An 18644-nucleotide genomic window follows, 5' to 3' on the forward strand; every position below is an offset into this window, starting at 1 on the left:
CAAGTCAGTTGCATTTATCTGAAAAAGAAGGAAGCAGAAGTCTGACAGCCCAGGAGACACGAGCAGTCAGACAAGAAAACAGACTGTGAACAAACCTTCCAATCAGCCGTCAGTTTACAGACTTACTGCTCATTTACTCTGCCCTAATATTACTTGCCCTTGTCAGCCCAGTGAAAGTGTCCACTAAAGACAACAAGAAGCACAACTGAACATGTCCACAAGAGCCAAGAAAACACAATCTAAACACAACAACTAGCCCACGCTAGCATTGCCGTGATATGCTCCACAGCATTTTGCTGACAGTTAGCCAGCTAGCGACATTTGCCGAACACATTCATAATATTGGTAACAGCAAGTTATCTAGTGTTATCATGTCTACTGTAGCCATCACAAATGAAAACAGACATGTAACATAATGAACCATCAAGTTACTGACACATGGAGGAGAAAAACCGGTTCTTCAGACTGGGAATGAAATTCAGTCCTGGACTGATCCACTGGGACAAATGACACTGATGGAAACATGCACATGCAACAGACCTGATACTGAAACAGAGAACAGAGAAACTCAGATTACAACACACACAGAGGGGGTGCGACTCCCCAGGACGCCATTACTCCCATATATATTTATGTATAGAAGTATATCATGTCGTCACCTTTGAAGTTGCGCTTGTTAGCAAATGGTTCCTTACTGGCGCCCTGGTCACTGACCTTGTGACCCATTGCTGCATGTCATCCCCTCTCTCTCCCTCAAATTTATTCTCTTTCACTGTCCCTATTGAATTAAAACCACACATCCAGCAGTTGCAGAGAACATTAGCTTTTTTTCATGTCATGTTTTCATGTCATGTGTCATGTATCATGTTTGTTTTCATCTGATGAATGGAAGTCCAGTGCACAATCCCTCTCTCTTCTGCGAGAGAAATATCTATCTCTTTAGCTGCTAAATGCTCCACTCTGTGTACCAGCTGCTCTCTGATTGTGACTGTCTGTTGTTTGCTGCTGAGCAGGAAGTGGACAGTGACTTTATCAGAGCTGTTTCTCTGAAAACAGCTGCTGCTGCAGGCTGAGCGGATGAGAGTGAACCAAACAGTAAATCTGCAGGTTGTAAAAGCAAATGAGCTGAAAAATACTGAAACTGAGGGGAAGTGCAGAGCCGGTGATCATTTTCACTATGAGCGAGCCCCTCCGTGTATGATCGTGTGATCCGATGACATCATACTGTCTGCTCCATGATGCTGGTCATGATCCATAACCTGTGTTCTATCCAGGTCAACAGAAGAGTCAAGATGGAAGGTTGGCTGAACACTAAATTTTCACTGATTGAAATGCCAGTAACTAACATTTGAAATAGAGCTGGCCGGCTGGAGTCAGTTAGAATGACATTCTGAAATTAACTGCAGAATATTTCCTGACTAAAACTGGACTGAGATATATTTCAAGTGAAAACTGTTGAAATTTGTGTAAATCATTGTCTGTATTTAGTGTTGCAACAGTCTGTAGCTGGACTTTGACAGAAATGTCAGTAAAGTTGATAATCACCACCAATATCAGAGGAGTCTCTAATCAGCTGTTTGTGCTTTGGTAGTCACTTTGTCTAACAGGGGCAAATTTATCTGCGTTCTGGGAAGAAATCATGTCTGAAAAATGAAATATAAAACATAATCCCATTAAAATTTAAATGAAGTCCCTAGCTGAAAGTATACTGAAGTAGTTGATGTTCAAAGAGGAGAAATTTTTCAATGATTTTAACATTGTTCTCCATTCATTTTAACAGGAAAACATTTTGACAAAACATCTAATATTTCAGAAATTATAAGGCAATATTGCTGAGAAAAATAATTCCTTGCACGTCCCAATCGAGAAGGATGTTTTGATGTTAAAATGGAGTTTCTATGACAAACGGTGCGGGACTAAATAGTTGCCAAAAAAGTGATCCAAAGAAAATATATAATTGTAAATAATATATTATAAATAAATATATAATAATAAATGACATTTTTAGACATGACAACAACATATAGTGGAGTGATTTGTAAGAAAATCCAACCATACAAATAAATTGCAACACAAGAAACGACAGAAGCTGAAGGCCGACTAACATCATGTGCGGCTGTACGACTGTGTTTTGAGATGGGCTTTGAAGGTTGACACTGTGGTGAGCGTGAGTTCTTCTGGCAAAGTCAGGGGACGTTGACAGCGAAGGCTCTGTCACCTCGAGTTACTAACCTCCATCTAGCATCAGCCAGGAGACCTCACTGCCAGAGGAACTCAGGCTGTGATTTGGCTCAGAAGGGCTGAGAAGTTCAGAAAAGTAGCACGGAGCAAAACCTTGTTTAACCTTGAACATAATTAGTAAGATTTTGAACACAATTCTAAAAAGAACAGGTAGCCAGTGAAGATAGGAGGCCAAAGATAGGAAGATAGGATGTGATATCATCATGTTTCTGTTTGAATTAGTTAAAACCCTTGTTGCTGCATTTCTTTTCCTGTATTAGTGACTTTGCAGAACAAAAACAAGTGTGACATGAAGGGTACATATAATGGACAGACATGTAAATGACAACAAAAACAATTATAGAGACGTACAATATACAATTCTAAACATGTTATTATAATATATTATATAACAGTTATGATTTCACAACGTGAAGTTACGTAGTGATGAGTGTTTGCCTCAAAAAAGAGTAAAATGAGTTGCAGGAGTAAACAAACAATGGGAGGGAAATAAGGATGCCTTTCTGCAGAGGATAAAAAAGACCTAATATTGGTTATATGTCTTAAGTGGAGAAATCAGGACTCGACAGTTTTCTTGACTTGAGGATGACGCCGAGGTCAGACTCATAAAGCTCGGCCAGGGCGCCTCGTGGCTCAGGACGGAGGGCGCTCCTCTAGTATTTAACACCTTCCTGGAATGATTGAACATTATTTTATAAATAATACATATTACATTGTATCACACATACATAATGTACACACTGGTTGTCATAGTATCACTACACTCTTATCGTATTATTACATCATTTATTATCACTAGACTTTCTTCCTCACTCTCCTCTTCCAAACACATGCACTCATATCACAGACTCGTACCATACACACATAATGAAAATCTATAACTGGTTTTGTTGTCATCTGCATATCTGTCTATATATAATGTTATCTCACCAATTAAAAAAATAAAAAAAGCACTTTTAGTGGTCGACTGACTGGGAAAGTGCTATATAAAATGCAGTCCATGTAGGGACAGGTTGAACATATACTAACAGACTGCCAAGGTTGTTGTGGATTGAGGGGGGGGGGGGCATCAGTCTGCACATGTTCAGCAGGGTTACACTCTCAAAGGAAACAGGAACTTCTGAATAAAAAAATACAGTAACTTTTGAAGATACCTACATGATTTGTGTAACTCAGACTGTTACAGCCTCACACCAATTTTCTTTTGGGATGTAACGTCAACTTAGAGGAAACTTTTCAAGAAGCTGGGTGTGCTTGGATGTAAAAGAGAAAATATTCATCTGTAGGGTTGCCACCTTTCATGTGAAAGAAGCTGGAAACCGGTTTGGTTTTACTTGACTTACATTGTTCACAGCTCTTTGAGGACATACGTAACATGAACGAAAAGCACAGAGAAACCAAGTACTAGAATCGTTTTATTTTCACATACGGGACGGGTGGCCTAGAATTTTGTCGGAAGGCGTAGGCGGCATGAAATTTGATGGAGGCGGCCGCCTTAAAATTCTCTATGGAGGAAAAACCCTGATAATACAAGATTATAGTGATATTATAAGATATTATATATATATACAGTCTAATGTATATAGTGACCACCTACTATGAAGCCGTGTCATCTTGTGTAGTGTAGTGCATCTCAGTTGTAGAGGATGCGAGCGCTTGTTTAGATGATGTACTCCAGGCAGAGCAGTCAAGGTCAGCCAAGGTAAAGACTAATGGGAATTCACGTAAATGATAAACAATCCTCCCTCTCTCCTCCGTTTGCGTTATACTCTGTCTCCTCTTCCTCTGTCCCCGTTGCCTCTTTTCCTTCTTCGCTTTGACTCTCGCTTGGTGCTTCTTGCCCTCTTGCATTCAAATAGGTTTCTCAGAATGAAACTTCACTCGATAAGCGTATTCTCCAGGGTCGAACAAATCCCAGAAACATTTCATTTGACTTTAAACACAATATGTGATTTTCAAAAGCACCGTATTCAGAATTAAACTCCACCTGCCAATTCGAAAATGAAACATTTGTATGCACTTATCAACCTTCCTCAAGCACTGAATTACTTTTTAACAAGAACAGATGAATCCAGCTGGCAGGTGAGGTAATATTCTTGGCCAGGGAGGAATCATCCATTCACCACTCTCTGTTCTGGTTATAACATTTTCACCAGATTGTGTGTCTGACAGCTGATGTCTTCTCTTTTAAATAAAAAGAGGAAGAAGTTAACATCAGTTGGTGAGCGGCTCACCGGCTGCTGACTCTCCCACGACTCTTTCAAATTACAAAAGACTTCTTTCAGAGCTGTCAGTCCAAAGCTGAATTTTCCACCACACCCCTGATTTCCAGCAACTTACAGTGCGCTGTGTGTGGAATGGCCTTTCGGGAGCTTTGCAGTAAGCCCACTCTGGAAGACGGGGCAATCTAATTTCAGGCCTCCCACAAGACACAAACAGTGAGCAAGTGAGGAATACCAATGAGTACAGTTTGAGAAAGCCTGAAAATGAGAGTACAGCAGTTCAGCGCTTCCAACTGTTTTCAATATCTTGTTAATTTGGCTCTATCTGCTGGGATATAATCACCTCTTAATTGTAGTCATGCTTGACAGCAAAGTTTATCCTCAGCCAGGAGGAGATAGTGATTTCTGAAGTCGACTGGCAGCAAGTGCAGCAGCTGTAACACAAACAGCAAGTGCAATATAATCATGTGGGAGTGAAAGAGGTGTGTAACTCTAAGGGAAAATATGTAATGATTAATTGCAGTTGATTTTTTAACCGCACTGCTGACATGGCTCAGCGGATGACAACAATGATCATTCACTCGATTGACCACTTTGGTCAAGAGTAGAATATCCAAAAGCCGTCTGACCGTCAGGAGTGCCAAGAGTTTCTCTGGTGAGCAGCTGGACAATTGGCGGGACAAGTATCAAAACAGAGACAAAGAAACTGCAGCTGAAAATCGATCGGTATGCGCCTTGATTAACTGGCCCATAGCGTTGTGCGGTTACTAGACCAGGGTGGGCGGGGCCGTTTAAATACGTTTGGCTATAGTCTACCAAATAGTTCCTCATATCCCTACCTTGTAGCCTGCCCCCTTTCCCATTGCTCTTGTCAACCAATCAGGCACTCCACCTCAGAACGTAATGAATGAATGTATCGGTGTGTAAAAATCACAGATAAACACATGCTATGAAACAAGAGTGGGGTCATGTTGTGTTTTCTGCATGAGTGAGTGTATGTAAATGGGCGTGTGCCAGGACCAGCTGGTAATTGGTGTGCAGCACCGACTGTTGCAGCTGATTGGCTCCTGTCGGAAGTCCGCCGCGCATGAGGAAACAAGATGGCGCGGCCAAGTTGCAAGTGAAGAGAACCACATCTTCATCCTGTCCGAACTGGCCACACTATTGTCCACATCCATGTACCTTTTTGTCATATCCAGGACCATGTTGTATAAGGAAGGGGTGGACTGCCTTTTCTCCTGTTTTTGACACTTAGTCGGTTAGTTGATGTGTTTTGGTTTTGTTTCATTTGGGCAGGTTATGTTGGTGTTGGACTTGTTCAGTTTGTTATTTTGACCTTTGTCCACCCTGAAGCTGAAACACACTCTCCTCCTATTGAAAAGCACTTTTGTAAATAAATACAGCAGTTAACAGTCTAGCCATTTGTTCCTGCGGCTACTTGGGACTTGGTGAAGATGGAATATTCATGTTGCATCTTGGCCACACGGGACAAAACACCAGGCAAAGCACCAGTGACAGGGTCAGGTTGATTATGATAAAGTTTGACATGTATCAATGACACATTAACATGATGGCTTCCTGTTTTTTCCACATTTAATAAAACAAAAACTACTAAATGATAAATCTTGGCTTTGTATTTCTCAGTCTCTGTCGCTACTGTCTAGTGGAAATTAGACTGTTACTACGACGACTGTTGCTACCATTAGTACTAGGGGCAGGTTTAGTGGTTTGTTTTCACCCTTCCTCGAACTGGGAATGTCTCTTTTTTCTCTTTACTAAAACTATTACATAGTGAAAATCCTGTCTGTACAGCCACTAGGCCAGTATGTTGTATGTTGTATGTACACTATCATTTATTTGTTGTAATCAAGGGTTCAGGTGAGGTGATAACTTTACTTGAGAAGAGCTGGATAGATTTCTATTGTTAACCACGTTTCCACTGCAGGAACCAGGGTCTAAATGTAGTTCTGGGGTAATTGATCGACCCCCAAAAATGTCCCTGGTCGGGGGGTAGTACTTTCCAAAGGTTCAGGAACTTTGGGGGGGGTTGGTCTGCAGTGCTGAACATTTCTGACTGGTCCAGTACTCGCTGCATTTTATTTCACCCGCAATGTTTAAAAGTCTGCAGTGAGCGAGCAAACGCATTTTCCACATCGTGAAACAGGTCCAGGAGAAGGTGAAAAAACTGAAACAGGACTTCAAAAAATAAAGGTCCACAACAACCAGAGGGTTGCCACCCATCACGTATAACACAGGATCGTCCTGTATTTGAAAATAAAATGCTGCGTGTTAAATATATACGGACACAATTTGTCTGGTATTTTCGTTCACAACCTACTATTATATAAATAATATTATTATATATATATAACATATTATATGTTGTACTATTATTTCTGTGGATCTCATCATGGACGATGGAGAGAATTAGCAAAACTTTCTAATTAGTTTTGGGTCTGAATGCTGGAGGTTCATGCATGGTCATTGGATTCCTGGGCAGCAGGGGGATGAGTAGGTTTTATCTAAGTGCCGCCTTGGTTCATCATGTTAAGGGGCTAGAGGGAGGGGATGAAGTGGACTGGTTGGTGGGAGGACAACTAAGGAGAAGGTCGGGTGGTAAAGAATCTTGTTATAGTGCACTTTGCCTGGTCTGCCTTGTATCACATTTGAGACTAACATGGTTCTTCCCCTCTAATATCAGAATAGGGAAAGCCCATCTTTGTAAATGGTAGATAAGGGCAGGACTGGCTCTGATCACACCTTCCTGACTTTGAGAGTGCAGAGCCAGACAAATTGGATGGTTGTCTGAAACATCTGGCTGGGTCTGAAAATATCATTTCTAGTCTGTACAGAACATTGCACAGTATATAGCTGGAATTAGAACTAACATCATTAAAGAAGAATGGGAAGCAGAACTGAGTGAACAGTTGTTTGAGGACAATTACTCAGTTCTTCTTCTGTTGTTTATTCTGTGCTTGGTGTTGTTGATCCACTTCATGGATATTGTCTGTGATATGTATCTGTTTGAAGTTTGTCTGTGTAGGACACATATTAATCAGGATGCCATATATGATCAAGGTCCTACTTTTCACAATAAAAATACTTATGACACACCAAAAAAAAAAACAATAATAATAATGATCAAAACCAAAATTACAGCCCATCACAGGATGGTGTCACAGTTCCTTCCATCTTACTCCATTCCTCGAGGCCATAGAGGAACTATTTTCATGGGGTTGGAAAGCTCCAGAGGAAGAAGAAGGAGGTTCCCACATTTAAGCTGTGGCTCAAAGAAATGACTGACACCCTCCACCTTGAAAAAAATAAGGTTTGTTCTGAGGAGCAGAGAATCGCAATTGAACAGGATCCTGCTGCCGCTCATCTGTTACCTAAAAAACAACCTATAGTGGACACGCCTTGTGTAATTGACTGTCCATTATTACTTTTCACCTCTTGTTTTAATTTTCCATCACAACCTTTACTGTCACATACAATGTTCTGAGCAGAGCAGAGGGAGGGAGGGTTTATGAAGAGTGTATTTTTCTTTTGTGTTTATTTATCTTGGACACTATTTGTTATATTCTTTTTGTTTTTTGCCTTTTTTCCCTAATGAAAGACAGTTTTCCTGCCCCACATCATGCAATTTTTATTAAATAAAACATACTTTACAAAAAACGAAAGGAAAAAAAAAAGAAGTGGATTGGAAGACAGACCATAATGTGTGAACGTGAGTGAGAAGTTGTGGCCAAATACAGAAGACAGGGTTGACTGGCACTCGGCTGTATTTTTATATCTGTAGCTGCCTGGTACAAGTATGTACAGTCAATATGAGCAGTTTTGTATTGCATCACTTACACACACACAAATTACTTGTTTTGCATTTTGTGCAGAGCAAAGCAGGACAATCCACACAACACTGTAAAGAAGTGACCTTTTTGTTGTATCTAATCTACAGTGATATATATACATATATATATATATATATATATATATATATATATATATATATATATATATGCAACAGTTGTTTTTGCTTAAATTTTTCATAAGTTGAAATGAAAGATCTAAGACTAATACGACAAATGTGTTTAAATTCATGTAAATGAGCACTTCTCCTTTGCCAAGTCATCCATCCACCTGACAGGTGTGTCATATCAAGATGCTGATTACACAGCTTGATTACTGCCCAGGTGTGCCTCAGGCTTTTCACAATAAAAAGCCACTTTAAAATGCACAGTTTTATTGGTTGTATGCCCCCGCCAACCAGCCATGTTACAGGAAATATGGTCACAATGTCTCCATCCTGAATTAAAGGCAGAACATGATGATGTCACAGTAAAGTTGACCTTTTACCTTTTTGATATAAAATGTCATCAATTAATTTTACCCTTATAGACATTTGAGTAAAATTGTGTCATAATTAGTGAATGAATTTGTGCATTATGGCTAGAAATGTATTTTGTGAGGTCACTGTGACCTTGACCTTTGACCACCAAAATCTAATCAGTTCATCCTTGAGTCCTAATAAATGTTTGTGCCAAATTTGAAGTTCCTTCAAGCTGTTGCTGAGATGTTGCGACAACGAGAATGGGACAGACAACCCAAAAACATAATGCTTCCGGCCCTGACTGGCATAATAATTAAACAATACTGGTGATATATAATGTAATGTTACCTGCTGTTGGTGTGTTTTAGGCCAGCGTGTTACTGTTGGGAGGCTAATGTCGCTGTTTCTGTACCAGAGAGTTGTGTAGGAAGAGTTTTAGTTGCATTAGTGCATTGTGGATGTGAGTTGAACTGTTCTGCTGAGCTGCATGTCAGTAACAAGAACTGTGTGAAGAGTTGTAAAGAAGTGAGTTTGATAAAGAGAAATGTTAGTTACCAGTTGTAAAAAACACTAAATGCAACATTCACTCTTCTCCTTTATTTTGAAGAAGCATCAAATGGCCTTTGAGGATATTTACTAGACAGGATGCAGGTATTATGTTTAGCCAGTCCTATCTTATGAAGGTGAACACTGTTGTACGCCGTGATCAAATGAATAATAAGGCCAGAATGTGCTTGTCTAATTTCCTGTGATTAATGGAGCTGCTGGAAGTGGAAGATGAAGAGCAGAGCCGTCCAGGGGAAACACTCCGCTGTACTTACACTTCATTATTGTTACAGCACGTCTTCTCGGCTGTCAGACAGAATTACACTGAAGAGCTTCAAATGACAGACGGGGGTTTGTAGAGATTAACAGCACTTTAAAAGTTTCGACGGTGCACACTGTGGGTATTAACTTGTGAATCATCAAAACAGCAGAAACAAATAGCAGAAACATAGGTAGTGCTCTCCTGTATGTAGCAAACCCCATAAACAAATCCAATACACTTACCCAGGTCACCCCAGACACAGTGACTATAACACTTCAGAGATGATTGAGATATGAAACCTTTCACTCGTCTCGCCTAACATCTTGTCAAATGTGCTACAAGGGGGGAAAAAAAAAGTGTGCACTGTCTTGTAAAAGTAGTTTTCGTTCGCTTGTGGGACTTCTCAGCAAATGCTTGGTAATGTTACGAGACTCCATGAAACACTCCAGCAGCTCTAAATCTGCCAACGTAATGTAAATTCTACAGGTCTGGCCAACCATTAAATTCCTCAAGATATAAAATACCAGGGACGGGAGCAAAATGAAGACCTTAGGTGTTTTCTTCCCTCTCTCCCCCTCACTCTTTCGACCAAGTGAAAGTTTAATTAAAAGATATCATCTTCACTCGGAGCCCACTCCTGCTGCTAAGTCAGGAGGTTATCTTCTGTGACTGCTACTCAGAGACCACTGCAATGACTGCGGGTTGGAGCTCAATGTGCCGACCATTATGTCTGTACAGGGAGTCTGTAGAGCAATTACTGACATTACCCACTGAAGCTTGTGCCGTCTCTGGTCACTTTGAATGCGTTTTGTGAGAGGCATGTTAATGTCACTAAAAAAGGAGAAACACAACATCTCAATTAGGAGAGTACCTTTTATTAAAGGTGCACTACGTTCGAAGTAAATACCAAACGAAACAGAGCAGGCTCGCCCCCCCCCCCCCCCATGTTTGCACCGGACTGGGAGCCCTTCTGCCGGCCGAGTTCTCGCCACCTTTGAATCGATTCCCCAATATAAATGTGAGTCTTTGTTCGTTCCTTCTCCATTTCTTTCCTCCTCGCCGTATATTCATCCGAACGTCTTTTCTTTGGTCGTGTCCGAGCCTCGGCCGTTTCCCAAAATATATCGTTGACCTTGTTCACGGCGCCGTCCAGCTATCTACTCTCAGATACTCACGCTGCTCTATCAACTCTGCTCACTGGGGCTAGCTGGTTAGCATTGGTAACTTCCGAGGAAGAAAGGAAGCGATAGAATCTACGGTGGCCCTGAGAGGTCAAGGCACCACAACTTCAGAAAACACATGCAAACAGACAGAACACAAACAAATTCAGGAAACATCTTCATCAATTTGACAACACATGAGCTGCAAATACTCACAGCACAACGTATTTCCAGGTGACACAATAAAGTGATGAACCTGGCTGTGACGCACTTGTATGGATGTATTATAATACATGTATTATTCCCTTTGGAACTACAATTTCTCAACCGTTGAACTACACATAAGCGCGCCTACGACCGACACTGTATTACTCCACAGATCTATTTGAGGCTTGTATGTAGCTCACTGATCCACTGCAGGTAATTCACTTACTATAGATAATTACATCACACAACCCCATGTCAAATAACCCCAACTAAGCGCTGACACGACCTGGGCAAAAATCCTAGACATGGAAAATGAAACTGTATATACACTTGACGCTTCCACCTGATTCAGCCGGTGGTGACATTAGTGGGCTCATTAAAAACTATCATGATATTGATGTGGGCGATCAAAAACCCATAAAGCAGCGCACGCCTATACCTAAATCATAAACCTCGATCATGGTGTTGCTGTTCGAGGTTGTAGTCCCAGCAGCTCCACTTCACTACTTGTTCCCAAATCTGATCAGACTATCCTAGTTTGAACAGCGTCACCAAACCACATTCTTTTCCACTCCCGTGCAGGGACGTCCGTAAATCTCATTTCCTAGAAGGATAATGGCAAGTAATGCCAATTGGTGTGAGAACTGCACCAGCCACAATCATGTGTAGTGTTCTCAACTCAGGTATTTAGATGATATCGCAGCCTACTCATCAACTTGGTCCGAACGTGTGTTTGTGCACCGCAAATGTGAGTTTGACAAGGCCGTTGTGACCTATTAGGGTAAACAGGTGAGACAGGGTTTGTGTGTGAGCCTTGTCTCTGCCAAGGTGCAAGCAGTATCAGATTTCCAAGCTCCCAAAATGCTCCGTGAGCTCCACCGTTTTCCTGGAGATGGTTGGATATTACTGTGCGTTCTGCTGATGTTTCTGCCCCCATTGAAGCGCTTACTAAGTCCAAACTAACCCTTGAAGTGGTGAGAGGAGTGTTGGAGTGCGTTTGATGAGGACACATCTTTCCTCCTGCAATGCACATACTCGAGACTTCACCCATCTGTTTAACCGTGAAGCTGATGCCTGATGATCCTGCAGGAGGATGACCGCGGTATTGATCATTTCTTCAAAAAAAAAAGAACATCAAGTGCACTATAGTGCTACTGAGATGGAGGCTTTATGCTTGTTCTGTGCCGACTTCTTCTCTGAGCACAACCCACTTGTGTTTTTTCACTCATATGCAAAAGCAGCAACAGATGTGATGGGCTCTATTGTTGCAAGACTTTTGATATGGGTATTTGTCATAAAAGGATGAAAGGTTTGGAAAAACGTTGTGGCCGGCGTGCTATCTGGATCTTAATTTAGACATTTTGTTAAGGGGGAAATGTTTGATTTTCTTTATTGTGACTCTGGGTCATTAGTTTGACAGCTCTCCCTCTCCTCCTCCCTGGTGTGTTCAATCAGTGTGTGATGTGGTGCAGGTGTGTTCCAAGTACCACTGGCTGATTGGCTGACGGGAGGATTTAAACCTCAGCAGGTGCCAACCCTCACCCTGCCCCCTCTCTCTCTCCTTCGTCTCCCAACAATGGAGGCCATCAGGCTGCACTTAGACGTGGCTGTCAGTAATATTGTCTAGTTTGTGAGCTTTCATGTTTGCTTCATGGTAGCTATATGTGTTCGTTAACTTCAAATATACCATTTTGTACATAACTGACAAAACTAGAAAAAAAAACATCACTTGAATACTGAGCATTTCCAACAGTATATGAAGTAAAACCTGATCACATGCCAGAGAAATGAGACTGGAGGCTGAAGATGAGTCGGGATAAAATGGTAAATAAATCAACTAAGTACACAGAACAAAAATAGGGGGAAAATGAACTACTTGATGCTGCTTGACTGCTTTTACATGCAGCTCAATTGTTTCCCTCTCCAAACTGTCAGGATGTGAAAGGTAAAGAAATACGGTGGATAATACATTAGAAGGACACACTAACTGATATGCACTTCTCTCACCTTGCGGCTGCGTCACATGGTCTCGAGATGTCTGTTGATGTTATGCTATGATGACGTCTGTTGATATTATATTGACATCATACCGGCAACATCACGTAAAACTGACACCTTCCACTACAGGTGTCTCTGTCTAGGCTGAATCTGAATATGATAGACGTAAAAAAATTAAATATATTATTTTTTAACCATTTTGCAGCTACATGAGGAGAAAGTGACATTTTCTGTCATTAATAAATCAAATTGATTAATAATGGAAAGAAACTGAACATTCCAGTAACCTGCAAACTCTATGTCGAGAGACAGAGCTGCAGCGACATTAACCCCATTTTCATTTCCAACTAAATAACATCTTACTGACGTTACATTGACGTCTGGTGCCAGAAACCATTTATTATCAGGAATTTGCCTCTGATCCTTTGACACTTGATCATGCATTGTGAATCTTTATCCTGTGTTTGTCAGTTTAGGTGTGATGGCTGTGTGTGTGTGTTCACAGTCGTAACCCAGCGATGGCTAATTGACATTGTTATGTTAGCAGACTTATGGCTTTGGTCACCGTGCCTCACAACTAGAATACCTGCTATGTCAAATTGAGGTTCACATTAGACTGACACTGAATTTCAGTCACCCGACATCACAGCCTTTTATAATGTATTATTGGGGGTATTAAAGTGAATACAGAGATACATAATTACGAGTGTTTCCCATTGTTTGTGATAACAGGAACACCCCCAGGCCCTGGAAGAAGGCCTTGAGAACAAGAACACCAAAACTTTGTCTCTGTATAGAAAATAACAATAGCAAATTATAGTGTACAAATATATCACATATTTAAAACATTCAAATATTTATGAAGATTAATCATGTATACTTTCAAATAAAAGAAAAAGGGAAATTTTATGAACAGCCCTGAGATTAACTAACTTTTTAAATAAATAAAAGAAGAAGTTTTGGGGATGGGGGACAACCTACATTCAAACAAATATCAATGATGGTGGCCAGCTGGGTAATGTTAGTTAATAGTAGACTCACACTACAGCTGTTTTAGCTAAGACTACATTCAGTACACTTACAACATAAGAATATTAAACAGCCTTGAAATATATGTAAAACTAATGTTCAGCTATCATTTAGTCATGCATCCGTTTATTTGATGTAAAAGAGTAAAAGCTGAAAATGAACATTTTGGGGATAGTGGATGTTTATAGTAAATGTCAGGGGAAATCAGAAGCAGAGACGCTATAAAGTTGCCCATTTTTTTTTACATTAAATGAACAGTTTTTTACCTTTTTGTATATCCAGCTTGTGTCCAGCAGTGAGCTTGATGCTTCTGTTGGAGAGTAAGAAGAGCAGCTCTGCTGTTTTACTGCTGACTGGCGTTTAGCCTGTGGAGGTTTACAGATGCTGTTTACTTCACCCTCAGGCTGGATGACAGCTCGCCAACATGAGTGACAAATGTGGAGGTGAGAACTTCACCGACAGGAGAGAGAGGCAGGAGTGGTGTTACACTTTCTACCTCCAAAGGTGAAAAGTTTAATTGTGGTGTTTAAACCAAATGCAAAGCAAGTGCAGAAGCAAGCAACCAGAATATGCAGAGGGCTTGTGCATTAAATTAAAAAAAAATTGGTTGGTTGTTCTGGGGGCCCCTGAATGGCGATGATACAGGGCGGACACTTGAGGAGGTGCAGCCAGGAGTCTTAAAGGTGTAATGTGTAAGATCGTGCTACTTGCTCCACCTCCATAGGGGGCAGCATTTCACCTCTTCACCCCTGTCCAGTTAATCATGTAGTTGTTTTCCCATGTTCCTTATAATTTATTATTTATGTGCATTTATTGTCGATAGTTAAAATTAGTGATGGAAAAGAAACAATTTATGAGTACTTGTAATGCAAATAGTATGTTTTTAATCACCTATATAAATATGAAGGCAAGGGGATACTGCATGACACATGGGTGTCAGGCTACAGCAGCATGAGGGAGGGATGATGACATCATCACAAAGGCAGAATCAGTAATAAGGTTTATTGCCAGGTAGGTTTTTACTTACAATATATTTGGCTTGTTGTTTGGTGCAGTATCCAATAAACATATTAACAGGAAATAACAATAAAAAGGTAAAATACTGCAACAGTCAAAAAGAGAAATATACATACATACACATTAAAAAATAAAACTATGCACCAAAGTGTTGACAAAACTCCTGCTGAGCAGGATATGCAAAAGATCACAGTACAGACAATATGTGTTCTGTGCAGGGATAATATTTTTAATTAATACAAGGTGTTACTGTAATGTAGTTGTTGATGGTTGATGAGGCCGGACGCAGAAGAAAAGGCAGGTGCTGGTCCATCACTGGGAGGACTGGACTGGAGTTCTGGTCCTGATACAGACAAACATGTGAGAGGACAATTAGGTTAGATCATACAGGTTCTTTTTATTCAAATGTGTTTGTGTGTGTGTGTGTGTGTGTGTGTGTGTGTGTATAATAAATATTTATGCTAAAATAAATACAGTATTAGGTTCTGGATCAAACAGTCTCTTTGTCTCACTTGTAAAAGAAAAGTTACTGATGCATCTATCTGGACAGCAGCCGCAGGAACAGGCTAAATTCTGCTACATCGCTAAAACATCTGTCGACATCATCAATCATACATTTATGCCACTTTGAAGTGTTTGTCAGTACGGTTTGTCATTTGCACTAATGATACTTTTCGCTACAGACCAACATCAGATGTGACTCACCAGTCTAACAGAAAAGTCTCATCTCTTTGCTCACCCAGAACTGTCTCCTGCGGCGGAAAAACACACCAGCATTCACCCATGTTTTGCTTCTATGCAGTTGAACGTGGTTTCTTGTCAGAGCGGTCCTTCGGGATGGAGATGAGGATCGTTTTCTAGGCGCCTCAGCCATCTGTGCGCCTCTGTGATGCTTGTCAGCAGCTTTTTTTTTTCTTTTTTTTTTTTTGTCAGAGCTTTAGCATAACTTCAAGCTCAAGCGGAAGCTCTTCCACTCCGTGAAGACCAGACGCTACACTGACTCACACAGCATCTAGTGTCACAAAGTGGTTTTACAACACGGTCCAGGACGCGGCTAGTTGGTTAGCATGCTCATTTCAATAGATATCTCTTGGTCATGACATCATCACTGTGGTTCCTTCACATACTATTGATGGTGTTAGTTCTTTTTTTGAACATTTTAAACAAAAATTCTGGCCAGATTTTACACACTACACCTTTTAAGTGGGAGCTCAGACAGGACTCTGCTGACACTTTGTTTCACAAAGACGCAACACACTTCACCTGAGTCTCCATTACTTCTCTCTGCTCTGTGTGCTGATTCTGTTCCTGTGTTTTTCCAGAACACTCAGACTTCAGGCCACTGGGAGAATGTTCTTCCACCTCATCATCCCTGACAGACATTTTTTCATCCTTCAACTTTCGGGCACCCTGCAGCAGCAGCAGGAGCAGCAGAGGTAGAGGTGGCGGGGAAGCAGGGCCCAGGACGGCTCAGCTGTGGGTTCTCCCTCCCTCTCATAGATGGAGGTCCTGGAAGCAGACAGCTGACTCTCCTCTGTCTGCGTCCTCACTGGTGAGATGATCTGCTCTCTGCAGTGCAGCCTTCTCCTGTGAACCTCCTGTGCCTGCAGAGTGAACACAGCTGATAGTGTTGGACTAACATTAGATATGTGATGGTGTGTTCACAGCAGCTGGTGAAGATAGTAAAGGTTATAATCTCTGAGTGAACTGTAAAGTAAAGAGACTGACCACTGAGAGAGGGTAGAATAGTGATACTAATAACATCCACATATGTTCCAGGTTTCCTTTAATTAAAAAACACTCAATTAGTAATTTTGTCTAGTTTGAAACAGACATGTTGCCTATTTGGTGTCAAAACCTATAAAAGACAGCTGTGACAAATGTTTGAAATATAGTGCAATGGCTCATCTTGCAGTGCACGATGCACAGAAAGGGGGTTAGAAAGTCAGAAAGTTGTGTAGTAGTCTGTCCTCCAGTTACAGATGATGCTGTGAGGTGTTTTTTGCACTAAGCTTAACATCAAACCACTTTTTTTTTAATTCTGTCTATAAAATCTCTCCTCTGACCCAACTGAATTAACAGCATTTGTGACTTCTCCCATGCAGCACTTTTTCAGGCTCTCCCTGAGCCCCACGATCTCCTCCACCTCTGCCTGACTGATGTGGCCCTTTGGAGGTGGCCAGGGACTGCGGCTGTGGTGGAAGCTGCTGCGAGGAATCCAAAGAATCCAGCAGGTACTACTCATCAACTCCCTCATCAACAGCCCCCCCCCCCCCCCCCCCCCATGTTGTCCCAATGTACATCTTCATCCTCCACTGCGCCCAGGTCCTCGCCGCCATCAGGCTTACCTGGGAGATCTTGTAGCACCCGGCCGCCTGTGCGTACAAGTAGCTGAGCCCCATCAGCTCCTCTGAAGAAGAAGAGGAAGAGAACAAATGATCATTTCTTGTCATCTTTCCTATTATAAAAGCATCAATGATAATTCAGTTCAATAATGAGATGAGAACAAAAGAATACAATTCATGAAGTAAAACAAATAAATAGATAGAAAATAGAAATAGAAAAAAAACAAGCAAATGGCAGAAAAACAAAGTTTCTTTGTGTATGAATAATGGTGTTCGTGTATATAACATCTGTCACATCAACTGATGTTTTAATGATGCGTCCCTCAGTTTGCAGCATGTCCCTCTCCTAATACAATCTGATGCTTTTTACTGTCATCTCACTGAAGTTTGGGATTGAAGTTATTATTTAATAACTTGGAATAATTGGGGATTCCAAGTGTTTATTCTGTGTCTCTTTATTCTCCTGGTTGTCTGTATTTCCTGTTACTTCAGCGGCTCTGTGCAGCTTTCAGCCAGTGTGAGCCTGTGGAAACGCTGAGTCAGCTGGTTGAAAGTCTGCTGCTCCTGACTGCTGTAGCATCTTGTCTAATTCCTGGTCCTCCACCCTCCTGCTGCTGCCTGTGCCCCCGTCCTCATTCCACCTGGTCAGCCCCTCCCACAGGTACATCTGGAAGTAGCAGCTGCTGATGGCGGTGCCTGTAACATGACAGAGGAATGTCAGGGTTTTAAAAAGCCCCAGAAGAAGAAGAACACTCAATGCATTTATTGATTGTTCTCCTGGGATGAACCTGTTGAGGTGCAAGTGGAATGACTCCAGAAATGTTGACCCCCCCCGGTAGACAGGGAGAGCCACCCCACCCTTGGTCAACTGGCCTGTCCTGGTGTAGAGGTGGACACCAGGTGGATCTTGGATGTGGTGACGAGGAGGATTAGAGTTCAGTTCTAAAGCTTCTGACTGTTGGAACCGAAAACAACCTTACCTGGATACAGGCCACATGTCTCCTCTGGGTGCTCCAGATCTCCATCATGTGGTCCCGGTCCAGGCGTGGGATGATCATGGTGTCAATGACACGCATGAACTTGTCGATTGACTCGGTTTCCTGCATCCTGCATGTGCAGTGGAGACAGTGCTGAGTCATCTTTCGTGGCGTTCCTCCTCCTGGACTGGTCTGACTGCTTGGTCCTCCTCAAGAAAACACACGTTCCCCTGTCCCACTCAGAGATTCAGCAAGACAGTCGTCACATGAAGTCTCATCCCATGAACTGCGAGCTGTCCGGTCTGACTGACAA

The sequence above is a fragment of the Seriola aureovittata genome, chromosome 13 (genome assembly GCF_021018895.1).
Source record: "Seriola aureovittata isolate HTS-2021-v1 ecotype China chromosome 13, ASM2101889v1, whole genome shotgun sequence".
Taxonomy (NCBI): Eukaryota; Metazoa; Chordata; class Actinopteri; order Carangiformes; family Carangidae; genus Seriola; species Seriola aureovittata.